Below are 24,559 nucleotides of genomic sequence, written 5' to 3' on the forward strand. Positions count from 1 at the left end.
TGTTTTGGCTTTTTCCTATCCCTAAAAAGTTTTGTGTTGACGATATAATTTTTTTGTCCAAAGTCAGAGCAATCATCTCCTGGTGACTGGAAAGGGCCAAAAACTGGACAGTTAATGGCTATGGTCACTTTCACACCCACAGGCAGTTGGAGGCACAGATGGTCCATTTAAATTGGTTTCTAGAATTGAACTTATTTCTCACAATTCCTTCTTGCCCCCAGAAAGCTTCTAAAGCCTTCATATGCACTACTGCTCCTCCAATCGGCCTTGGTGTCAGTTATGAGGCCTGTAGAGTCTTCCTTTTGGGTTACATCACCTGTTTGGCATATTATAAACCTGAACTTCCCTATCAGGCTGTGCTACCATTCTAAAGATCACTTTCCTTTCCACTAAGCTTTGTATCATCAGCAAACTTAGATACATTACTCTCTGTCATCCAAGTCATTAATATAGAGTGTAAATAGCTGAGGCCCCAGTGCTGATCCTTGCAGCACCCCACTATTCACTGCCAGTCACTATGGCTCGTACCTTCATATTACTTTGTCTACTGGTAAAGCTTGAGGCCTCCAAAATTAACTAAATTCATGTTTTGTTCCAGCACCACAACAGCAAATTACCTAATTCAATTATTTTATAAATAATATAGAATAAAAGCAAAATACTGCAGATGCTGGAAATCTGAAATAAAACCAAAAATTGCTGGAATTACTCAGCAGGTTTGGCAGCATCTGTGGAGAGAGAAGTAGAGTTAACGTGTCAGGTCAGTGACCTTTCATCAGAACAATTCATTTCGTGTTGTCACACCAACTTGTTCTGTTGAATGATAATTTTCTTTAATCCACTGACTGGAGATCTGAATTTATATTTTTTGAAGAAATTTAAGAGAGAACAGATGAAGGATGACTTTGCTGGCAGCTTAGGTTGGCCACCTAGTTTGCAACACTGTATCCTACAGTGCAAGGGCTGTGAGGAGGGAGAGGAAATGTCTGCTCACTCCCCAGCAAGAACCAAGACCTAGGAAGTTTAAGGGAACTGCTTGTTCTTTTCCTTTAATAAAGAAGAAATACTGCTAACTGTTTTTTTGAATCACTGAGTGACTGTCATGTGGCAAGCCCCTCCCATCTGTGGTTTTAAGCTTGTGTTTCTTTACAACAGCAAGGAGAAGCATCTGGACTCTGGCACGGGAAGACCCAAGTGGGGGTCTCTCCCTCTCTCTCTGTTCCAGCTTGAAAGCTTCAAATCCCGGCTGTTGACTGACCACTTTTGCATACTCCGACTACAATCAGACACCCTGTTGGAGGAAATCATCCACATCACTGTCTCCAAGAGACCCACTGAACTAGTCATCTACCTCTTCAAACTAAAAGCCTCAGAATCACTGATTTCAGCTGGAAGCCAGACAAATTATCAAACACCACAGTCTGTATACCCCTTTTTTCTATGGACTATAACTCAACCAATTTACCTTTCCCCACTCCGTAACCAGTTTGCGTGTGTTGTTGTGACCAAGGCATTGTTAATTCAGTCCCACATCTCCATAGGTCACAGTATATCAATAAATCTTTCCCACCTACCAATGAATCGCCAATTAGACTCTATTTGTCCCCCAGAATAAAGCACAGCAACCAGGTTACTTTAACCAACAAACAACATTAAATATTCATTGGTAAAAACAGTAAGTCTTAACCACTAATGAGATAAATCGATATATATGAAAAGCTCCATATTCCCCAAGCCCTCGTGCATACAGACATACATTCAAAGAAAATCAGTTAACAGGGGGAAAAAAGATTTTTGATTTACAGCTGTTTTATATGAATAAAAGGAATAATAAAAAAAATCAGTTTGTCACGTTCTGGTAGGAAATTCTTTGGTTGGATGAGGTGTCCCAGAGTCGAATAGTCGGATGCCACTCAAAGTCTCTCCAGGTAGAGCTGATGAACAGTCTGTGATAAGTAAGCATTCAAGACAATTTGACTACAGTAGGCATCACATAGGCCTTTCAGCAGGGGTGTAGGAACAGGTCTGCTTAGGACTCACCGCAACAGTAAGCTTTCTTCATGTTCCAGGATTTCCCAAAACACAGGAGGCAAGAGGAACCAAGTGGATGCAGGAATTCTTCAGAGACAGGAAGCAATAGGAATCAGCCACCTTTCAAATACAGGGTTTCTTTTCAATGTATGCAGGTTTCCTTTACAGAGAAAGGTCTTTTTCTGGGTCTTCCACTTTTGTCTCCAGGCAGGTCAGAAAACCAAATTTCAAATTCCTGCTCTTTGTCCAACTCGCTGGTTTTTAAAAGGGTCCAAAGTGAAAGTAAACCTTTCTGAGCCAATTGCATGACCAGACATAGAGACTGGGATTTTACACCACCCCAGCGAGCCAGATGGTGGGGGTGGGGGTGGCGTAAAATTGAGCGGGAGGCTCCGGGAGGCCTTCCTGGCCCATTCCCGCCTCCACCCCACTTTACGTGGGCCACGGGGAGGCGAGAAATGGGCCGCCCACCCCAGGCCAATCAAGGCTCTTAAGTGGCCACTTAACAGCCATTTAAGGGCCTTTGCCCACCTCCATGGGTATTTTACCCAGGGCAAGCGGGCGTCTGATAGACGTGAGAGGCCCCCCCAGTGATACCTAGCAGCCTCTCAGCGCACTGGAGTGGGGGGGGGCCCTGACAATCGGGCACAGGGTGCCTGATTGAGGGCGCTCCACTTCCCCAACCACTCCCAGGATCCGAGAACCCCCCCCCCCCCCCCCACTTACCCCCAAACAACAACCCTTGCCTCGCTGGTTCGTGACCGATTACCCCGGCGAGGCAAATCCAACTTACCTTCATTCCTGACTCCATGTCCTCGGCAGGGCTGCATTCCCAGCAGTGGCCACCGCTCTCTGTGGCGCTGCTGGGACTAAGAGCTGCCAGACCGATGATTGGCCGGCAGCTCAATGAGTCCTCCCTCAAGTGGGTGGAAGTCCCGCATCAGAACAGTTAAAGCCCGGGGATCAGTAAAATGCGGGTCGGATCCCCTGGCTGGGCGGATGCAGGTTCGCCACTGACCTTTACATCTGTGGCCAGCTCCCATCCGCCTGGCATAAAATCCAGCCCAGAGTCTCCCCTGTCATTCAAAGTGTTGCTCTGAGAAGATAAAAACCCCTGGCTAGCTTCCTTGAAACTGCTTGTTTTCCTATTTTTGTATACAAAATAAACATCCAAAAATTTCAGCTATTTGCAGGTGTCCATGTCCACTGAAAAATCCTTTTATCAGTTTTTTTAAAACACACAGAATTCTAAGATTTTAGTACAAAAACAAACCCTCTTGTAACACTGTGTAAACCCCTAGAGTCTGTGTGTGAGTGACAGCTGGCATGTAGTTTATTATTTTCATTAGTTCGGTTTAGGTACAATAAAGTTAACCTCTTTCTTTGTTCACACAGGAAAATTGGTCCAATTAGTTCTTGTTATGGTCATAGTAAGTAAGTAATCAAACACCTACTGAATTGGCCAGTATATCCACTTTAATAATTAAGCCTGTTGTAGTCAAACAAAGAAAGTACAAAGAGCGAAGCCCTTCAACCCCTCCTCGATTGACAATAACAATGTAGAAAATGTCTTGTATCTATATATATAAAATATACAATTCCATGAAAGCCCATGGAATTGGAGACAATCTATTGACATGGTTAGGGATTTGGTTAGAAGGTAGACAACGGAGACTAGGGATAATGGGCATGCAATCCAATTGGAGGATGTGACTAGTGGCGCCCCCGAAGGGTCTGGACTGGGACCTCAGCTTTTCACTATATTTATCAATGACTTAGATAAAGGAATAAACAGCTATATATCCAAGTTTTTTCTTGGCACTAAGTTGGGACGGTAATTAGTGCAGATGGGAGCAAAACATTGCAAAGAAACATTGATAGATTAAATGTGCGAACAAAACTGTGGCAGATGGAGTTCAATGTAGGAAAGTGTAAGGTCATCTGCATTGTACCTAAGATAGATAGAACAGAGTTTTTTTTTCATGTCAGGAAGCTAGGAAAGCTACAAAAGATAATTTAAAAAGCAAGTGGAAAGTTAGCCTTTACCTGAAGAGGGCTGGAATACAAATGGGTGCAAGTTACCACAATTTTAAAATTCACATCCCTTGTTTTCAAATCCTTCCATGGCCTCAACCCCCTCCCACTATCTCTGTAATCTCTTCCAGCCCTATAACCCTCCAAGATATCTGCACTCAAAACAAAAGAACAAAGAACAAAGAACATTACAGCACAGGAACAGGCCATTCGGCCCTCCAAACCGATCTTGATGCCTGTCTAAACTAAAACCTTTTGCACTTCCGGGGACCATATCCCTCTATTCCCATCCTATTCATGTATTTGTCAAGATGCCTCTTAAATGTCGCTATCGTACCCGCTTCCACCACCTCCCCCGGCAGCAAGTTCCAGGCACTCACCACCCTCTGTGTATAGAACTTGCCTCGCACATCCCCTCTAAACTTTGCCCCTCACACCTTAAATCTATGTCCCCTAGTAACTGACTCTTCCACCCTGGGAAAAAGCTTCTGACTATCCACTCTGTCCATGCCCCTCATAACTTTGTAAACCTCTATCATGTCGCCCCTCCACCTCCGTCGTTCCAGTGAAAATAAACCGAGTTTATCCAACCTCTCCTCATAGCTAATGGCATCCAGACCAGGCAACATCCTGGCAAACCTCTCCTGTACCCTCTCCAAAGCCTCCACGTCCTTCTGGTAGTGTGGCGACCAGAATTGCACGCAATATTCTAAGTGTGGCCTAACTAAGGTTCTGTACAGCTGCAGCATGACTTGCCAATTTTTATACTCCTCCGATTCTGGCGTCTTGAGCATCTCAATTTTAATCCTTCTACCATTGGTGGTCATGCCTTCAGCTGCCCAGGCATTAAGCTCTGGAATTCCCTCCCAAAGGCTCTCTAATTCTCTTTCCACCTTTAAGATACTCCATAAAATGTACCTCTTTGACCAAACTTTCACATCTGCCCTAATATCTCCTTGTCAAGTTCTGTTTGATAACGATTCTGTGAACCCCTTGGGACGTTTTACTACATTAAAGACACTATATAAATACAAGCTGCTGCTGTTGTTGCTGCAGTTGTATGAAGAAATGATTAGACTGCATCTGGAGTGCTGTGTTCAGTTCTGGGCACTGCAGCTCAGGCAGGATATATTAACTTTAAAGGCAGTCCAACACCAGAAAGATAATAGGGTTAAAACAAAGGCACGAATGAGAAATGAGCTAAGGCAGGGGCGAAGTCAGTCAATTACGGAGGGAGAAAAAGGTAGTCTTAGAGACGACACAGATATGTGGTAGGAAGCTGATCTCAGGGTCAAAAATGACACCAAGGTTGCAAACAGTCTGGTTTAGTCTCAGAAAGCTGCCAGGGAGAGGGATGGAGTCAGTACCACAGGAATGGAGTTTGTAACAGGGACGAAGACAATGGCTTCATTCTTCCCATTATTTAATTGGAGGGAATTTCTGCTCATCCAGTACTGGATGTGGGATAAGCAGCCTGGTACATTAACAACAGTCGAGGAGCCAAGAGTGGTGGTGAGGTAGAGCTGGGTGGCGTCGGCATACATGTGAAAACTAACTTCCTATGTGAGAAATAGGAAGAGGCCACGGATAGATCCTAGGGGGACCATCAGAGATAATGAAGTGGGAATGAGAAGAGAAGCCATTGCCAGTAATACTCTGGCTACAATTAGATAGATAAGTATGAAAGCAAGTGAGAGCAGTCCCAACCAGCTGGACGACAGTGGAGAGACATTGGAGGATGGTGTGGTTAACAGTATCATTGGCTACAGGCAGGTGGAGAAGGGATAGTTTACCTTTGTCACAGTCACATAGGATGCCATTTGAGACTTTGATAAGAGCTGTTTCGGTACAGTGGCTGGGCAGAAATCTGATTGGAGGGATTCAAAAATGGAGTTCCAGGAAGGATGGGCACTGATTTGAGAGGTGCCAACACATTTGAGGACTTTGGAGAGGAAAAGCAGGTTGGAGATGGGGGTGGTAGTTTGCAAGGATGGTGGACAACACTGGCAGAGCCACCTTTATTGTGCGATCCTAGTTGCCCTGAGAAGGTGATGGTGGACCTTTTAAGCAATGGTTAATACAACTGAATGGCTTACTCGACCAAAACAGAGTTCTGATAGTCGACCACATATGGACTAGGGTCCTTCAAAGCCCAGACCAAGTATAGCTGGCATTAGTGTTTTTTTAACAGTAAACCGTAGTGTGGATATTCACCTTTTCTGGTGCCAGTTCGCAAATGCCCAGATGTATTGAATTTCAGAGCTTTCCATAGTAGAATTAGAAAACATGAGCCTTGGGTTCAATATTATGACAACTGCGCAACCAGACCTTAATATACTTACAACATGGTGTTCAGTTGGTATAAAAACTATTGAGCCAGAAGATCTTCCTGCAGTTTCTTTTAAATCTGTTTGTTTTACTACCAGGCTAATTATTAAATTAAAACCCTTATTTGGTGCCTGACCATTGCTAGTTATTGTGTTTACTCAGGCTGAGCTTAGGTTAAAAAGCAATATCAAGAGAGGAACAACTCTTACTAGGTAGAAAGCTATCAATGTCACACAAGGTTATTACGCAGTTGTACTGTTGGTCCATAGGTTCTGGTAAACTAGCTCCACACTCGTATGCAGTGAAATCATTACCATGTGTAAAAAAAGCATACACCACTTCTCATTAAAAAGAAATCTTGTTGTTGCAAATACTGTAAGCACAATAAAACACTAGGTGCACTTGTTTAAATTGGGTTAAGGAGAGGGTTGAAAGTTGACCATGAGATTTGACTACTGAGCTCGGATCACCAGACACTCTTAAGAGTTTTAATACAATCTTATCAAGGTTGAGAAGCAGATCCCTGAGTTGTATTTCTGAAAGGTCGGGCTCAACCACATGCGATGAAATTGCAAAACTTATTTCTGGGCATAATAATGGCAGGTAAAGCTGCATTCTGAACAGTCCCATTTTAATTATGGTGGCACCTCTGCAATGTCTGGAGTTTTCTTTCAACTTCCCATGGAGGTTCTGGCATTTACAGACCATAAACAAAGCAGGGGTTTGTCGTTGGTAGTATGTGCTACTTTGACCATGCAGTTTAAAGGGGCCTCATCAAGAATGCCTCCTTTGGGAGCTATTTGAAAGGGGCACCTTTTTGTTAAAAGTGTTTGCATACTATACTTTCCTTATTAATTAGAGAACCTGTTGTATCTAAAGTAGTGGTGCTTTAGCGAATGCTATAGTGAGAAGTAACTGCATTTAAAATATTACAGTATGTATTGAAAAAATATATGTTGACGATATCAACTGATGGTGATAAGCATTAACCTGAGATGGATGATATCATGAGTAACATGCTTAAATATTAGTCTGTGTTTGCCAGGGTGAGAAAATAAGTGCATCCATTTTAAAAGCTTAACAACAGCTTGTATTCATAAAGCAGCTTTAACATAGAAAACATTCTAAAGTGCTTTATAGAGACCTAATCAGACAATAAAAGCATAAGATAAAAAAGATTTTGCAGTTATATAGCATCTTTCATGACCACAGGACATCCCAAAGCAGTTTACAGCCAATTAAGTACTTTTATGTTAGAAACATAACAGCCAATGCGCACAGCAAGCTCCCACAAACAGCAATGTGATAATGACCGGCTAATCCGTTTTAATAATGTTAATTGAGGGATAGATATTAAGCAGCAATAACTCTGCTGGGATCTTTTAACACCCACCTGAGAAAGCAGACAGGGCTTTGGTTTAAAGTCTCATCTGAAAGATAGCACTTCTGACAGTACAGTACTCTTCATGTTGCATTGAAGTGTACTCAGGTCCTGGGCTAGAATTTTACATTGGGCGGGAGGCCCCGCCCACTGGCCAAAAAGTCGGGGGCAATCCCACCTCCGCCAGGCCTGGGGAGCCATGCTGGGATTTTTCACGTCCCAGGCCCATAATTGGCCTTGGGCAGGACTTCCACCTCCTTGAGACAGAATTTCCCGCCTAATGGAGCTGCTGGCTAATCAGTGGGCTGGCATCTCTTAGTCCCAGCAGCACCACCGGGAGCGGTGGCCACTGCTGGGACTGTACCCAGCCATTGCAAGCAAGGTGAAGGACAGTCCCGGAACAAAGGTAAGTTTTTGGGGCCTCACCGAGGACAATCGGCTGGGCCCCGGCGAGGTAAGGGGGGTGGTCAGTTGGGAGGGTGAGGGGAGTGTTGTGTCATGGGGGCAGTTGGGCCTTCAAGGGCGGATGAGGAGGGCCCCCACCCAGCCCACAAGAAGGCCGCCAGCTTTTACCTGGCGGTGTTTCACTCACGGCAGCGGGAGGAGGCCCTTAATGGCAGTTAATTGGCCACTTAAGGGCCTCGATTGGTGTGGAGCAGGCTGGCTGTTTCTCACCGCCGTCCCGCATAAAAATGCAGTGGGGCCGGGAAGGAGTCGGGAACAGCCCCTTCCATCAGCCCGCTCGTTGGGAGTTCGTAAAATTCCAGCCCTGGAGTGGGACTTAAACTCACAACCTGCTCATATAGCAACAAGAGATCTAACACTGAGCCATAGTTCTAGATTTCTAAATTGCTACCTATAATGGTAGGTTTTGAGCTCTTTTCTGCAGCGAGTTGCGAATTTCAGCCCAATGAGGCACAAGTAAAGCAGCAAGGAATATCCCCTGGGGAAAGGGTGAGAATCAGGGGATGATCAGGATACCCTTTTTGGGCACTTTCTAACAACTGATATGAGTGTGCCAAAGGCAGAGGCCTGGAAAATGATCATTTTTTATGCATGGACTCTTCAGCGAGAAATTAAGTCTGAGACTGGGGAAGGGTGAATGGGCCCAAAAAGGAAAGCAAAATTTGTGAATAAAGTTTTAGTCAATTATGGCAGCACAGTTTCAAACACAGCACTTTGTGCTGTCAAGTACCTTGCGGGAAAGTTGACTATTCTGTAGCTACTGATTGAATTACTTAAAAGTCTTCTAATGAGCTTATATTAGCTCGATGTTGATGTTGGTATCAATGTTGCGTAAATTATTGAATGGAGTGGATCTAGTCAACTGTTGTGAATTATTCACTAATCTCTCCTGTTAACATGTAACTCCTAGTTAGTCAGCTAATTTGGACTCATCGGCCCTGATATTCACGAGAGGGTTGCACCAATGAAGGTGGATGGAGGAGGGGGTGCGGATAGTGGGGGCGGTGGGGCCATGAGCATGATGTGGAGTTTTAACTCCATTGCTTGCGTCTTTTCTCCTTGACAGGTTACCCGCCCAGAGGCTTCCGGTCGGGTGGGAACATTCCAGAGGTAGGGAGCCTGCAATTGCCAAGTGGAGTTTTGGGGGGTTGGGGGGGTGCATCTGTTGTTGGGGGGGCCAATGCTCAACCCTGGGGGTCTTTCTATTAAAGGTGGGCTTTGGGCCAGTGGGAGGAAGCACTCTTGCTCCTCTGGGGCCACATGAAGTGCTGTAAAGACACTTTACTTCTCCCTGCCTCCCTTCAGCTGCCAGGTTTCCCGCGGCCTGGAAAATCCAGCCGGCCATTGCAAAATCTGTAAAACAGGTTCAATCAGAGGCCATCAGCCTCATTAAAATATTTAAATTGCCAAGGATTGGCTGCTTGCCCTTTGTCCCACCTCCGCTAAACCCGAAGTGAATGGATTGGAGGCAGGTTGCGGTCAGGTTTGAGATTTTCAAACATTCACTGTATTTATGAAATGTAGAGCCCCATTCTGCTGTAACCTGGTGGAGTGGTCCACATCTCTGGTATCTACCCTCTCCACTTTTCCAGATTTCCCAAGCTTCCCTCCCCCTCAGCACTTCTGCTGTAACCATTTACACCTTTTCTGGACCCATCTTTCGTTACTTTACTTGTCCCAATAATAACTTTCTTTTGCCTTGCACCATCATCATTCAAGTCATTTAATCACTCCTGTCCTCCACCCTATCACAGATCTCTTCCTTTTGCTCTTTCTCTGCCTCCTTCTTCCCACTTCTATACTGTTAGAAGCTGTTCATCTATAACACAAAAAGTTATCAACCTGAAATGCTGCTGCCTGACCTGCTGAGTGTTTCCTGCTATTTGGATTTCAATGTTTGAAACACCGATTGGTGCAGACAAACATTTTCATCTCTACCTCAACAAAACGGAAGCATTTCCTTCACATTTCCTTATTCTTCATGGAATCTGTCATTAACAGTTCCTACACTGTCGCTGGGTCAAAATCCTGGAACTCCCTTCCTAACAGCGCTATTGGTGTACCTACACCCCAAGGCCTGCAGCAGTTTAAGAAGGCAGCTCACCACCACATTCTCAAGAGCAATTAGGCATGGGAAATAAATGCTGGCCTAGCCAGCAGTGTCCACATCCCATGAACGAATAAAAAAAGTCATGGAAAACCAGACCAATTACTCTGACATGGGTGTTGGCCAACAACAAAACAAACACAATGCGAATTGTCCAAAGTCAAAAACTTGCTTGTCATTTTACAATGCTCGATTTACAAAGCACATTCTTGTCCTCTTCACACAACTCCCTGTCCACAAGAACATTTGTCCTATCACTTAGGCCTTGATTTCAGGGCAGGCGAATTACTCATTTTTGGGTATAATTCACTATTTAGCAAGCAACCCTGTTTGTGTTATTACCTCACAGTATATTATATTCATAGCACACTATGGCGTCTTCAAAGAATTAGAACCAATAGGTGTAGTTCTCACTAGCCACATAGAAGAGAACTGTTTCCTGCAGTAGTTCTGTAATATAGCCAAGAGTGTGGGTGCTGTGGAATCCAGCCTGTTTCCTGATTCACACATTACTTTTAAGCAGTGGCTCACAACTTTATTTGTCAGCTGCCAAACTCCCCCTGTGGTGATCGACACTGATGAAGCAAGTGGAAAAAAAAGCACTGTTGACCCCGAGAGGTTGCCATAAAAGACTGGGCCTCTACCTCCAGCAATTATGTTGTCACGAAGGGGTAGTCCCACCTCTAGAGGCACCAGATAAAACACACTTCTGAAGGCAGCAGCATTACTCTGAGACCCAGCGCTGTCATCAGCAGCAGCCTTGGAAAATAAATGGAGCATTAAAACAATGGGAATTAGTAACCAGCCTCACAAGACAGCTCAGATAATATCCAGGAGAAGAAAAACTCATAAAAAGCGGTCATCATGGCTGATGATTTCAGTCATTTCAATTTAAGTTAATGCTGCAAGTTATTGGCCCGGATTTTGCTCTACTAATACTGGCATGGTTGTCAAAGCTTGTTGTTAGTACTGTGCAAAACTGACAGAAACTTCTGGCATTCACACATGCACAGTTAAACGCAGGATCCGGAAATTGCCGTCAGTGATACCCTGCTCCTCCATAGGCTGCACTGTTGCAGTCCTCGCCGATATAATCTGTGCAGACACCACTGTAATGGCATGAATTTAAGCTAAGTACCCAATAGTCTCACTATAAAGACAGGTGGAAAAGTGAGGGCTAATGCAATCAGGAGTAACTGAGTTTTCAACAGCATAGTAGGCGATTATAGCTGCCTCTCTGGCCCTGAAAAATTAATTTTACAAGTATGTAGTCTCATTCCCTCATAAGAAAATTAATGTTCCAGGCTTTTAAAAAAATTAAAATGCAAACAATGTTTTTCATTTTTAATGTTTCTCTCTTTTATGTCTCTCCCTTAATCTCATGTGTATGTCCCAATCTTTATTTCACTTCCTGTGCAATGAATTAAATGTCATTTTCCTGTTTCTTACTGCCTGCTTTGCTGTCTGTGAGGATTCTTCAATTTTTTTATTCTTTCATGAGATGTGGGTGTCACTGGCAAGGCCAGCATTTGTTGCCCATCCCTAATTGTCCTTGAACTGAGTGGCTTGGGAGGCCATTGCAGAGGGTAGTGAAAAGTCAACCACATTGCTGTGGGTCTGGAGTCACATGTAGGCCAGACCAGGTAAGGATGGCAGATTTCCTTCCCTAAAGGGCATTACTGAACCAGATGGGTTTTTACAACAATTGATGATAGTTTCATGGCACCATTACTGCGACGAGCTTTCAATTCCAAATTTTTCTTAATTAATTGAATTTAAGTTCCACCAGCTGCTGTGGTGGGTTTTGAACTCTATCCCCAGGGCATTAGCCTGGGCCTCTGAATTACTAGTTCAGTGACTAATCTAATTGGTTAAGGAGTTTCCCTGCTGATTGCCCTGCTCACAGAAGGCATAGATCCCCTGCAGAGAGCGTCACACTGGATCAGACACAGGAAAACTAGAAATCTCCACTGACAAGCCCACAAATAGTCACCGGCAATGGTACGTGAGGTGAACAGCAGAAGTCCTTCCTTCGCCTTTCACCCAAAATCCAGGCCATCATGATCTGGAATGCATTGCCTAAAAGGAGCAAATTCAGTAACTTTCAAAAGAGAATTGGATATATACTTGACGGGGAGAAACTTGCAGGGCTATGGAGAAAGAGCAAGGGAATGAGTCTAATTGGATAGCTATCTCAAAGAGCTGGCATCAGCATGATGGGCCGAATAATTTCCTTCTGTGTTGTGTGATACCAGGATTCTATTTGGAGAAATGTTTCACTTCAAAACTGTAGGCTGCAAAATTTGGCTCCATAGCACCAGTAGTTTCAATGCTACAGGTGCCGGCTTAGTAGAAAAGTGGTGCTGTGCTATTTCCACCCAATTCCAATGTCGGCCATGCCGAACCCCGTCTTGGTGAGGGTATTAATGCAGGCATTTTGTGTGTGTGCCAGAAGAAAGCAGGGTAAACAGATCATGACATTGCAACACTGGTTTGGTGCCCAAACTGCCATTTTTTGGCATCGCCACTCTAGTTAACACCCTGTCTAAAACAGGCACAGCTTTTAGTGTCAGCTCTGGCTCAGTTGTTAACACTATCACCTCTGAGTTACAAGGTTTTGGGTTCAAGTCCCACTCCAGGGCTTGAGCACAAAAATCAAGGCTGACACTCAATGCTGAGGGAGCGCTGCACTGTTGGAGGTACCATCTTTCGGATGAGACGTTAAACCAAGGTCCCATTTGCTTGCTCGGGTGGATGTAAAAGATCCCTTGACACTATTTTGAAAAAGAGTTATCCCCGGTGTCAAGGCCAATATTTATCCCTCAGTCAACAACACTAAAACAGATTATCTGGTCATTATCACAATGCTGTTTGTGGGATATTGCTGTGTGCATACTGGCTGCTGTGTTTCCTGCTTTACAACAGCGACTACACTTCAAAAAATAGAGTACTTAATTGGCTGTAAAGTGCTTTGAGACGTCTGGTGGTCGTGTTAGGCACTATATAAATGCAAGTCTTTTTTTGAACATGAGTTCAGTAGCTCATGGGACTCCCAACCAATGCTATTTAAAAGTATCATCATTCAATTTCAAGTTAGTTGCCTGTTAATTTCATTGTCCTCTCTGAACAGAGAGAAGTAGGAGGAGTGTGCACCTGGCTTTGTCATACTGCAAGGTGCCATTTATTGCACACACATGGTTCTGCAGACACTGCATCTCAATGGTGAAATGTGCTGAAATTCAAAGGTTACCACACACTGAGGGCTGAATTTGGTCAAGCTGGCAGGGCTCCTGGTACCAGGCCAAAAAGGTCAGGAGAACCCTGCCTCGGCCTTTCGGAACCCCTAGCACCATTAAACGGCGATCAGGCACTTAAGTGCCTGGAGCTGGGATCCCCGTCCCTTTAAGGACGGGGATCCCGCCTCCCAGCCTTGCCGGCCAATCAGAGGGCCAGTGGCTCAGTAGCATCGGCAGTGCCACTGGGAGCGGTAGCCACTATTGGTACTACAGGATGCCGAGGAGCAGGCCCAGCTCTGGAGCCCCGGAGAGAAGGTAGGTGAGGCAGGGTCACCGGGGCAAGTCCAGCAGGCCCCAGTGATGGGTGGGGGAGGTTGGGAGATGAGTGCAGTGGGGGATATTACGAGATGTGGGCTGTTTGCCAGTGGGAGTCCTGTGGGTCACAGGTTGCCCATGGAGGAGGCCCCCCACCCCCACCAAAGCCCACAGAGAGGTCGCCTCATTGCACTGGGTGACCTCTCCACATAGGGGTGGCCCCCCCCAACAAACCCCGCCCCCCACCATTGCTGGCTTAATTGCAGTGCCAGCGGGAACAGGTAGTTAAGTGGTTAATAATAGGCCACTTGAGGGCCTCAATTGGCCTCTGGGCAGGGAGGCTATCTTCAGCCTTTCCCAAACCAGACTTAATCGGGATGTGACAGGATGGTGAAGGGGCTTCCACTTGCCCCCCCACCCCCCGACCCCACCACCCCACCACCACCTCCCGTCGCAAATTTATGAGCCCACCTGCCTCCTAGCCTGTCTCAGAGGGACCCATTAAATTCAGTCCTGAAAGTGCAGTTGGTGTGTGACCACACTCAGCACATCATGCTGGTGAATGCCTTCTATCCTGGCAGCCGTCATGAAGCATTGATCCCACACCAATTCACTGCTCCATCGATCTTTCAGCCACCACGTCAAACCAGAGGCTATCGTTCAACAACTGGCTGATGACTCCCCTCCGCAACCCAACCACATGTGACCAGTACTCATATCATGAGAACCATGCTGCCATGAGGAGCATCATTGAACAGATAAAGAAGATGCTGAAACAACGATTCCACTGCCTTGAGCACTCTGGAGGAGTCCTCCAGTACACGCCAGGGTGGGTGCCCTGATTCATGGTGGTCTGCTGCATCGTCCACAACTTGGCCATCATGAGGGCACAGCCCTTGTCACCATGTGTTCAGTCCGCACCTTAGGGGAGGAAGAAGTGACATGTTGATGTCGAGGGCAGGCTATCTGTGAATGCATCATTTGATTCCAGTTCCCATGAATAAAATCCCAGATCCCCATTGTTCATCAGTCCCAACCATCACAGTGCCATCTTGCCACAATCCTGAAATAAACGCCACCACAAAACAACCATTCTATGCTAACTTTATCCAACAAATCATCCAATATTCCAGACAAATGTTACGTAGTCACCTTATGCATTCCCTTAGCGCCTGTTGTGATGGAAACCACACTCGCCAAATGAAAGCATATTATTTTCATCATGTGAAAGACTACTTGAACTTTTTACTGGACATTGAACATAACTTGTTTAAAAAGACCACAGAGCTGAACAGCTAAAACATGGCTGCACATTTGCATTCTGAGAGAGTTGAATAGCGAGACAATGGAAGTGCTCACTGATTCAATGAACAAGATTGGTCTGGGCAACAGTGATGATCCACATGTTGTCTGTGTAACAGCCAGCCCCCTCCCCACCCCCCTCACCCACTGAGCGTATCTAGTAAGCTTTGAAGAATCAACAATGCTCGCGGACGATGCTGTTTCAAACAAAGAGCTGGTCACATGACTTACCTGCTGGTCAGACTAGGAACTGTTTGAATTGCACCTCACAGAAAGGTTTGGGGCGGACTGCAAGTTGAGAACCAAGGAGGAAGGTCTCTTCTCTCTTTGTCTCTCTCTCAAGCAAAGTGCCAGGGACCCACGGGAGCAGTTTAAACCTCAAGACCGAGGACCTCTTCAGCCTTCTAGTACCAGAGAAACAAGTTTGAAAGTGTGCACTGAGCTCCAGCGAGAACTGCAAGACCTCATTTCTATTAAAGGACTTTACAGCAAAAGTAAAGACAGTAACTGAATTCCATTTACTACTCCAACTTCCGCCCCCTTTATTCTTTCTTCTCCTCTCTATCTATTTGTGTGTGTGTTCCTCTCGAATGCATGCTAGCATGGTTGCGTTGCGTATCTACAGTGACAGACAATCTGTTTCTTGATGAAGAGCTCAGCATACGCATTGGAAAGGCAGCCAACAACTGTGGCCGACTATCAAAACAGGCATGAGAAACAAAACAAACTGACCTGCAGGACCAAGATGCTTATCGACAAGGTCTGTATCCTCAGCACATTGCTGTATGGCGGAGAGGCCTGGACAACTTACATCAACCAAGAAAAAAGGCTCAATAACTTCCATTTCTGGTGTCTATGATGCATCCTTGGCATCACATGGAATGACAAAGTCACCAATGAAGCCGTCCTTTCTAGGGCAAACATGCAAAGCATGATAGTGTTTATCACACAGTAAAGGCTTCGCTGGCTTGGGCATGTGCACAAGATGGAAGATGGCCATATCTCCAAGGATGTGCTCTGCAGGAGGTAGCCTGCGCCGAGAGACCAGCAGGACGCCCAAAGCTCCGATTCAAGGATGCTGTCAATAGAGACATGAAAGCCTTCAATATCAATCACAACAAGTGGGCAACTTTAGCTAATGATCGATGCAAATGGCAACACCAGCTGTGGGCAGGAATTCACCACCAAAACGACACGTGGTTTCAGAAGCTCCAAAGTAGATGCCAGCCCTGAAAACAAGGCATCAGCAGAGATCATCTCGCACTAACTGGCAAGGGACAACTTCATGTGTGGCACTTGTGGCAGACTTTGTCTTTCCAGAATCGGCTGGTTCAGCCATCAAAAGAAGGGCAGCAGATGATCTCATCTGACCTCGTGAAAGTTCTCAGGCTGCGTTCGCATCATATCTCGCAGATGGAAGGATGTCACTCAGGCCCCATTGATGTCCTCATCGGAGTCTTCTGTAACAGAACTCGTGTGCGATCTTCCCCTCCGGGAAACTGGCACACATGCAATCCCTCCCCCCTGCTCTGGCTGCAGTCCATTCATGCTGATCACTCACCACATGCAGATCTCCTGTCTGAAGTTCACACAGTGCCAGTATCTGAGCTGGTGGCTGCAAGTGTCAGATCGAGTGACATAGTTTCTTCCTCCTCAATCTATCCTGTGTCTAGACCTTTAGCCTCCAACACCACTACCCAGCCAGGTGGCTGTTCTTGGGTATCTGAAAGCATAAAAGCACAAGGGCAGGGTTTGAATGATTGAAGGGGGAAAGCAAGAGGTGCATGGTTGCACCATCTGCAGCTTGTAAATCAAAAGAGATTGTATGATGATGGTTAAGTGGGATTTGAGAAGGTGCATTAAGTAGAAACATAGTGTAATCCTCATTAATACAAAAGACCTTCCCAGGGCACCTTTCCATGCAAGCGCAGGAGAAGCAAAACTTACCCCTTTACCTCCTCTCTCCTGACTGTCCAAGACCCCAAACATTCCCTCCCAGTGAAACAGCAATTTACATGCACTTCTTTCAATTTATTATACTGTATTCACTGCTCACAATGCATTGGGGAGACCAAACACAGATTGGGAGACCACTTTGCGGAACACCTTCGTTCAGTCCGCAAGCATTATCCCGAGCTTCCAGTCGCCTGTCATTTTAATTCTCCACGTTGTTCTCGTTCTGACCTTGCTATCCTCAGCCTCCTGCAGCATTCTAATAAAGTTCAACATAAGCTCAAGGAAAAGCACCTCATCTATTGGTTAGGCACTTTACAGCCTTCCGGACTCAACATTGAGTTCAACAGTTTCAGACTGTAATCTCTGCTCCCATTTTGTTTCCTTTCTTTTTGCAGGTTTTGGTTCAACTCTATTTTCTCTTGTTTTTACTTTTGGACTGCAACTATTCATCATCCTGCCAATCACACGTCCTCTCGATGCATTTTTTGTTTCTTTACTTGTCCCATTACCACTCCCTTTGCACCACCAATTCTTTTGTCATTTAATTTCTCCTGTCTTCCACCCTATCACAGAACTTCCCTTGTGTTCTTTTTCCATTCTTCCCCCCTTTCACTTGCTTAAAACCTATTACATTTCTAACTTTTCCCAGTTTGGATGGAAGGTCATCAACCTGAAATGTTAACTCTGCTTCTCTCTCCACAGATGCTGAGCATTTTCAGCATTTTCTGTTTTTATTACCATTATCGTTGATGGTTTAGGCCAAGCCGCTGGCCCTGGCCTCAGTGACAGCCACTCCACTTATCCCCAGTACCATCTCCTCCATCGGATTGAGGGCATGCAGCTGAGCCTTCCCTCCACCCCATCAGTTAGTTAATGCTGCCACTTATTATGGTCACTTTGTCCAACAAGAGAGAGAGAGTAGTGTGTCAGTAAGTGTGATATAGGGCTGGATTTTACGTCGGGTGGACAGGAGCTGGCCACCAACATAAAAGTCGGTGGCGAACCTGCTTCTGCCCGGCCCAGGGATCTGTCCTGTATTTTTCGGGTCCCCGTAAAGGCAGGGACTGATCAGGGATAGTCAGCATGGAGATGTTAAGGGAAGGTCATGTATTACTAACTTAATTGAATTCTTTGAGGAAGTAACAAGGAGGTTGTGGTCTACATGTATTTTAGTAAGGCATTTTACAAGATCCTGCATGACAAACTGGTCAGTAAGATGAAAGCCCAGGGAATACAGGGGAATGTGGCAGGTTGGATCCAAAATTGGCACAGTGACAAGAAACAAAGGGTAGTAGTCGACGGATGTATTTGTGGACGGAAAGCTGTTTCCACTGGCTTTCCTCAGGGCTCGGTGTTGGGTCCCTTGCTGTTTGTGGTATATATTAATGATTTGGACTTAAATGTGAGAGGCATGATTGGGAAATTTGATTACACAAAAATTGGTCATGTAGTTGATAGTGAAGAGGATAGCTGTAGACTCCAGAATGATATCAATGGTGTGGTTGAGTGGGCAGAAAAGTGGTAAATGGAATTCAATCCAGAGAAGTGTGAGGTAATGCACTTGGGGAGGACAAATAAAGCGAGGGAATACACAATAAATGGGAGGATATTGAGACGAGTAGAAGAAATGAGAAACCTTGGAGTGCATGTCCATAGGTCCCTAAAGGTGGCACAGACAGGTAGATAAAGTGGTGAAGAAGGCATATGGAATGCTTTCCTTTATTGGCCGAGCTTTAGAATACAAAAGCAGGGATGTAATGCTGGAACTGTATAAAACACTGGTTCGGCCACAGTTGGAGTATTGCGTACAGATCTGGTCGCCACATTACAGGAAGGACATAGTTGCTCTGGAGATAGTGCAGAGGAGATTTACAAGAATGTTGCTGGGGCTTGAAAGTTGCAGCTATGGAGAAAGATTGAATAAGCTAGGGTTGTTTTCCTTAGAACAGAGGAGGCTGAGGGGTGACTTAATTGAAGTGTACAAAATTATGAGGGGCCTAGATAGAGTAGACAGGAAGGACCTGTTTCCCCTAGCAGAGAGGTCAATTACCAGGGGGCACAGATTTAAGGTGATTGGTAGAAGCATTAGAGGGGACATGAGGAAAAACTTTTTCACCCAGAGGGTGGTGTGTGTCTGGAATTCATTGCCAGGAGCAGTGGTGGAGGCAGAAACCCTCAATTCTTTCAAAAGATACATGGACATGCACCTGAAGTGTTGTAACCTGCAAGGCTTTGGACCAGGTGCTGAAAGGTAGAATTAGATTTGGCGGCTAGTTTTATCGGCCGGCACAGACACGAAGGGCTGAATGGCCTGCTTCTGTGCTATAATTTTTCTATGGCTCTATGGAGTTGCTACATTGCTGGCATTGACTGGTCCAGTTACCTGCTCCCACTGCTTTCTGAGTATCTGTCTGGAGGGTCTCTTGTCCACCTCCTGCACTAAAGGCTCCAGTGCGGCATTCGAGAACCTTGAGGCATGCTCTCTGGCCTGTTGCGCCATTTCTGCAGTTTGTTCCTGGTTTTCCACTCATCTTCAAGCAATTTCAACCCCTGCTCCAGCCAAAATGCATCTCACCTTTAACCATTGCAATCTGGCTTTAAGTGGTGCAGGCTGTCTTTAAGTGGTGCTAACCTCACCTAAAGGTGGTCCCCTGCTGAGGAGTGTAGCCAATCAGCAGCACATTGAGCACTGGGCTGCACACCACAATCTTGTAAATGAGCAGGCAGCATGAAGTTTGCATGCTGCCTGCATCACTTTGAACAGGCACAGGGTAGTTGTGCATCACAACCTCCACACCCGATTTCAGGGCTAGCCAATTAGCTCTGCTAATTTCTTGATTATCCCCAAATTACTCCCTTTACTTAAAACTGATCCCTGATGATTATGCTGCTTTAAGTTAAAAAATAAATAATGATTAAACAGTTTAACTGTCAAATCTATCATCACTAAGGAAGAAAACATTTCAGAATGGGAAGGGAATCAATCAATGTTGCAATCAAAACCTAAAATTCACCATGTCCCTCTACATTCTCCTATCCTTTCCTGTGTTCACATAGTGTATCAATATAACCTTTCTCTTTACTTCTGTGGCTAACTGAACTTCAAGTCGGTGAGATTCTGTTACAAGCATCTCCTGCTTTATGCTGGGTGGATGAAGTAGGAAGAATTTCAAGCCCTTAATCAAAAGACTTGTGCTACTCTAAAGAAATTGGGTTTTTGGGGGAAAATTTATTGCTGAGAGCAGCAGTGATGTCAGCAAGCAAGTAGGCAACCAATCAAGTTGAAGCATTCACACACAGCAAACCAGGAAGTTTAAAGCACTTAAACTCCTTCACATTTAATTTAAAAGAAAGCACAATAAATGAATGACTGTATTAAGATAGATGCTAAAATAAAGATAAACAGACTTTTCAAAAAAAGAAATGAGAACAGAAGGTGCCGGAAATACTCAGCAGGTCTGGCAGCATCTGTGTAGAGAGAAACAGAGTTAACGTTTCAGGTCTATGACCCTTCATCAGATGTACCCCAATATAGAGGAGATTGCACTGTGAGCAGTGAATACAGTATACTAAATTGAAAGAAGTGCAAGTAAATTGCTGCTTCATCTGAAAGGAGTTTTTGGGGCCTTGGATGGTGAGAAGAGAGGAGGTAAATAGGCAGGTATTACACCTCCTGTGGTTGCATGGGAAATGTAACAGTCTTTGAGCAAGTGGAAGGGGGGTGCGGGGGGAAGAAAAACCAGAAGGACGGATTGTGGTAGGATGGCGGGGGGAGAGATTAAATGACAGAGATGTCATGAAACATATTGCAAATGGAATGCTACATTGGGGAGAACAAACGCAGATTGGGTGACCGTTTTGCAGAAAACCTCCGCTTGGTCAGCAAGAATGATCCCGAGCTTTCAGTTGCTTACCATTTTAATTCACCACTTTGCTCTCATGCCCACGTTTCTGTATCGGCCTGCTGCAGTGTTCCAGTGAACATCAGCGCAAGCTTGAGGAACAGCACCTCATCTTCTGATTAGGTACTCTACAGCCTTCTGGACTCAATATTGAGTTCAATAATTTCAGAGCGTGCGCCCCATTATTTTTTGTTTATTTATTATGTTTATATATATTTTCTTTTTAATTTTTTTTTAACCATGTGCTGGTCTTAAACTTATTTTTCATGTTTTTGTTTTCGTACAGAGCTGTTCATTATTCTGCCATTAGTACTCTCTCTGGACTCATGCTTTGTCTTTCGCTACAACTATTTCGCACTCCATTTGCTTTATATTCCATGACATCTGTCATTTAACCCCTCCCCCCTCCATCCTATCACAGTCCTTCCTATTTGTCCCTCTTGCACCCCCCCCCCCCCCCCCCTTCCCCCTTACACTTTCTCAAAGACTGTTGCATTTCTAACTTTTGTCAGTTCTGATGAAGCGGCACAGACCTGAAACGTTAACTCTGTTTCTCTCTCCACAGATGCTGCCAGACCTGTTCAGTATTTCCAGGACTTTGTGTTCTCATTTCAGAGTTCCAGCATCTGCAATATTTTTCTCTTATTTAAAAAAAAAGAAGCCTTTTTAATGTTTTTAAATTTATGTGGAATTTTTTTAACCATTGTGGAGAAATTTGACCTTCCACAAATATAAAATTAGTGTTCCAGGGCCAGTGAGGGTGTTTAACAACAGTTATGAGTAAATAGTTATGTAAAAACCCAGTTACACCTCATTCAACAAGGTTTTACAACAAGACTAGCAGTGTTAAAATTGAGACTCTTGCCAATTGATGATTGCAAGGGAGATTGCAGTCTGTGAGAACCGCTACAGCACACCTTACGGAGGAGCATAACTCACTGATAGCAACTTCTGGATTTCCACATTATTCTGCACAAGTCTGAACTCCCAAAGATGCTGTCAGTTTCAGTGGGGTAATGACAGCAAATGCTGACTATTTTGCCATCATTATTACAAAACAATCTGAGCCAATGTGCCTCTCTTGAGTAGGGAAACAAAATACTCCTTCATAGTAAGATTGATACTCATCTCATAAAGTCTGACTAGTTACACAATCCTATCTGTCCCTCTGTCTGAGAAAAAATTATAACCTGCTAACGAATTAACAAGATGGAGCACTTTGGACATACGCACTTTCAGGGAAGGTGGTTTCATTTGTTGAGATTTGCAAAATAAAAATACAGCTAATCAACACACACCAGTAATAATGAATTTTTAGCACTTGACAAGCACATAACAAGCTAGTCAATCAGTACAAATGTTACTAAGTGTATTAATCCAGCTGAGGAGGGTGCAATTGGCTCAATGGCCACAGAAGGAAAGCCCAATTTACAGTCGACACTTGAATGTAGCAGTCACTGCTGCATTGGATGTGAGCGGGTTCCCAATGGATGAGGACAGCCTCCCACAATGCTAAAAAGGCAACAAGTGTGGCAAGAGTCAGCACAGCAAAATCAACTCTGACGGCCTGGCAGGGGGCCTGGAAGAAAACACATGACTGCAAAACGAGTACAAAGAGTGAGCTATAAATATGATTGAACAATGACAGCTCAAGACACATATGGACATAAAATAAGCTGGGACGTGTTATGGAAAAACCCCTGTACAGACATAGAGAAATGTCACCAATGATGTAAGTAATGTAAAAAATAATTGAAGACGCATGTACCGCTCCAGCAAAGAACTAACCATAGGGGAATAGTTGTTAGGAGGGAGACCTTGAAAGCTGGGAACCTTCAACATTTTGGGCAATGCAAAATGTGTACTTTGTACCATATTATTAATTTTTTTTTATTCATTCATGGGATGTGGGCATCACTGGCTATGCCAGCATTTATAGCCCATCCCTAATGGCCCTCGAGAAGGTGGTGGTGAGCTGCCTTCTTGAACCGCTGCAGTCCATTTGTGGTAGGAATACCCACAGTGCTGTTATGAAGGGAATTTCAGGATGTTGACCCAACGACAGTAAAGGAACGGCGATATAGTTCCAAGTCAGGATGGTGTGTGACTTGGAGGGGAACGTGCAGGCGGTGCTGTTCCCATGCATCTGCTGCTCTTGTCCTTCTAGGTGGTAGAGGTCGCAGGTTTGGAAGGTGCTGTCTAAGGAGCCTTGGTGCGTTGCTGCAGTGCATCTTGTAGATGGTACACTCTGCTGCCGCTGTGCGTCGGTGGTGGAGGGAATGAATGTTTGTGCGTGGTGTGCCAATCAAGCGGGCTGCTTTGTTCTGGATGATGTCGAGCTTCTTCAGTGTTGTTGGAGCTGCACCCATCCAGGCAAGTGGAGAGTATTCCATCACACTCCTGACTTGTGCCTTATAGATGGTGGACAGGTTTTGGGGAGTCAGGAGGTGAGTTACTCGCCACAGGATTCCTAGCCTATGACCTGCTCTTGTAACCATTTATATGGCTACTCCAGTTCAGTTTTTGGTCAATGGTAGCCCCTAGGATGTTGATAGTGTGGGATTCAGCGATGGTAATGCCATTGAATGTCAAGGGAAGATGGTTAGATTCTCTCTTGTTGGAGATGGTCATTGCCTGGCACTTGTGTGGACAGAATGTTACTTGCCACTTCTCAGCCCAAGCCTGGATATTGTCCAGGTCTTGCTGCATTTCTACACGGACAGCTTCAGTATTTGAGGAGTCGCGAATGGTGCTGAACATTGTGCAATCATCAGCGAACATCCCCACTTCTGACCTTATGATTGAAGGAAGGTCATTGATGAAGCAGCTGAAGATGGTTGGGCCTAGGACACTACCCTGAGGAGCTCCTGCAGTGATGTCCTGGAGCTCAGATAATTGACCTCCAACAACCACAACCATCTTCCTTTGCGCTAGGTAATGTATTCTGATTTGCACATTAGATGTGTAGGTTACAATAGGTTACAGTGATATGACCACTATAGGTTACATCAACATGTGCATACACTCAATGATTATGCAGAAATACATAACACATGTGAGATATCCAAAGAGAAGAAGCGCATATTTATTCATAAGATACCAGTTGCTTTTCACAGAGCAAAGGAAATGCAACTGTTTTCCAGCCAAACCAGGGAGGCACCATCCAGCACATTGCTCAGTGCCATCAACATGTCTGAATCAGTCACCAACGCAGTGAGCCTTTGAGCACTTGTGAAGGGTGCAGCTGGGAAGAGGGTTGGAGGATGGTGCATGCTTTGCACCCTCCTGATTGGTATGTGGTTGTAGCATTTGGCATGTGAGCAGAAGTCATGTGACTCCTTGCACATAATTTTGGAAGGTAGTCTCAGTTCTGTGCAGAAGTCCAACTCCCAAATACTCAGCATTCTGGAGAGCAGTTGCCTCTACTGCAGATTGCAACACCAACAGCATCTTTAGTGATGATCTCAGTTACATGGGTCATCCATACAGCCAAAGCAGATCT

At 44.9% G+C, this 24,559-nt stretch overlaps 1 long non-coding RNA gene across 2 annotated transcripts in view; it reads right to left on the reverse strand.

Moving 5' to 3' along the window:
* LOC137377938 (uncharacterized) overlaps positions 1-24,559 on the reverse strand; it is a 259,765-nt gene that overhangs the window by 191,919 nt on the left and 43,287 nt on the right. The window contains exon 2 of one of the 2 annotated variants that reach the window (XR_010976522.1): positions 16,761-16,922. The exons of the other annotated variant lie outside the window; for it this stretch is intronic. This is a non-coding gene — a long non-coding RNA (uncharacterized lncRNA). The remainder of the gene's footprint in view (positions 1-16,760; positions 16,923-24,559) is intronic. 2 annotated transcript variants of the gene reach the window in all.

The sequence above is a fragment of the Heterodontus francisci genome, chromosome 15 (genome assembly GCF_036365525.1).
Source record: "Heterodontus francisci isolate sHetFra1 chromosome 15, sHetFra1.hap1, whole genome shotgun sequence".
NCBI lineage: Eukaryota > Metazoa > Chordata > Chondrichthyes > Heterodontiformes > Heterodontidae > Heterodontus > Heterodontus francisci.